We start from the raw sequence: 2,359 nt of genomic DNA on the forward strand, positions 1-2,359 counted from the left end.
ATTATTAAAGTGTTATAAACTAACTTTACTACTCTTCCAAAATCTCTCTCTTATAGATAGTTTTAAAGGCAATCAAGTTCATATGCCGTCTCTATCTCCTAAGAAGAGTCTGGTAATGGCGTATATCTCAGTTTTTGATGCGACCATTTCTACAAGGACTTATTTTCTTCTCTTACATCATAATTTTCACAAAATCATATTGACTCGTAGAGTTGGAATATAATATCACTGACATCAATTAATCTTAGTAACAAGGTTATTATGATATGATAATAGAGTTTTTATAGATTTACCTACATGAATTTCAACTTTAATCTCACTTTTTCAAGAAAAATATTTAAACTTTAGTTGCATTTGATAAAGATACTTATACATTAAATAATTATCAATCAGATCGATGAAATATTCATAATGTTCTTTGACTTCTACATTCACCGAAACATTTGGGTCGAAAAAATAATTTTTCATTTTATTCGTGGTTATATAATCATGAATATCTCAGTCTTTTGTAGTACCTAAAACCTATGTTCCTAGAAAAGAAGCTTCATGAATTTGAGAAAAACTTATGTTCCGGACTCAAATAAGAATTTCAATTTTGGTTTCACCCCTTCGACTGAACATTCTCATGCATCCCCCGTGACCTAATATGAGTCTAACATCCTACATAAAGAATATGGACATGGCATTCCACCCATTGAAGTGAGAAAAACATGTGATCTTGGTGTATCGCATAGGTCGGAGGTGGGTCCCATCAGGTTGTGTACTTTCTTTTCCCTACATTATACTTTCTAGTTCTATACCTAAAAACACTCCCTTAAAAAGACTAGCTAGGTCACATGACAGGTAAATATCATGAATTATAGAAAAACCTATGTTCAAGACTCAAATCACCATTCAAATTCTGGTTTTAGCGAATAGACTGAACATTCTTATACATCCCTCATGACATAGTATGAGTCTAACATCCTACAAAAAGAATATACATGTGATCCTGGTGTATCGCATAGGTGGAGGTCTAAGATGACTGAGGGCATATAGCATGTTTGAGTCTCTTATATTTAGTGACACCTAGTTGTTTGGGCGTTGTATTTGGCTCAGGGTCGTGGATGTGTTTTTTCTCGAATCAACTTACTTGGCTTGGCTATACCCTTAGAAATAATGCATAGGTTTGTAAGTTCATGGTTCTGACTTTAGAGGGTCTATCATAAAAAGCTAAGGGTATAACCTAAGCATGTGATGTGCTACTCCTGTCACAAAAAATACATATCATTTCTATGCTTCATAACATCATAACTAGATGCCATATAAAACTTCATGTTAGTCGTAAAAGCCATAAAACATCATAGAAGGTATAGTAAGGGCATTTTTTGTTATTTTACTCGTATCATTGGTTTGTGCTCTAAACATGCTCCTATAACCTTCAAATTCAACATGCATCGTGAATTATGGTATAAGGCCATAACACTTGTAGGCTCTCTTCAAATTTAGGGCATGAAAAGGAAGCTCTCATCGTCCTCTTTAACAGCTCTAAGATCACCAGCTTTGACTTGTATAGAAGCTCCACAAATCTTCATCTAAATTTCGAGGTCTTTTCCATATTTGATTCTCGTACCCTCAGACAACCTCAACAATTGGATGGCTTTGTGACAATTCTATATAGGCCTAGGTAGATTCTTTGGTTGTTACATTAAGTACATGGACATTTCATATATTAGAGTTGAGATGACCAAATTTGTCTAAGGTATTTTGTTTCTTTTAATGTTTTAGCCCATCCCTAATCTATTTTCATTCCTATACCTTTGTAAGAAATATGTGAACATTAATGTCTAGAATTTGACTATTACGGTTGGAGTTAGTGTAAGATGCTAGATCAAGGTTTTGGTTCGAAAGGACCGGAGTTCAAATCCCACTCTCAATAATAATTTTGAAAAATTTATTGTGGGATCCTAATAAGATTTAATAATTATATTATCTTTTGATCCCTAAACCTTTATAAGGAATACAAATGGATTAATTTTTTTCCAAGTATCAAAGTTGAGATGGCCGAGTTGGTCTAAGGCGCCAGATTAAGGTTTTGGTCCGAAAGGGCGTGGGTTCAAATCCCACTCTCAACAATTATTTTGAGAAATTTCTTCAGGCTCCTTATATGGATTTAGCAATTATATTATATTTGGTTCGATGTTTAATATAAGAATACGGATGGATTAATTTTTCTTTTTGGTCCCAATTTCCACTCTCAATATTTATTTTGAGAAATTTCTTGAGGATCCTTATATGGATTTAGCAATGACATTAAAAGAATAGGAATGGATTATCTCTCGTGGCTTTGCTATTGGTTTCCCCAGAATGTCTCATACCA

At 33.7% G+C, this 2,359-nt stretch overlaps 1 non-coding gene across 1 annotated transcript; it reads left to right on the forward strand.

Annotated features, from left to right (window-relative positions):
* The first annotated feature begins 2,033 nt into the window (after positions 1 to 2,033).
* TRNAL-AAG lies at positions 2,034 to 2,114 on the forward strand. Its single transcript has one exon. It is a non-coding gene; the product is annotated as a tRNA-Leu (tRNA).
* Positions 2,115 to 2,359: the final 245 nt, after the last annotated feature.

This window comes from Cucurbita pepo, unplaced genomic scaffold (genome assembly GCF_002806865.2).
Source record: "Cucurbita pepo subsp. pepo cultivar mu-cu-16 unplaced genomic scaffold, ASM280686v2 Cp4.1_scaffold000345, whole genome shotgun sequence".
Lineage (NCBI taxonomy): Eukaryota > Viridiplantae > Streptophyta > Magnoliopsida > Cucurbitales > Cucurbitaceae > Cucurbita > Cucurbita pepo.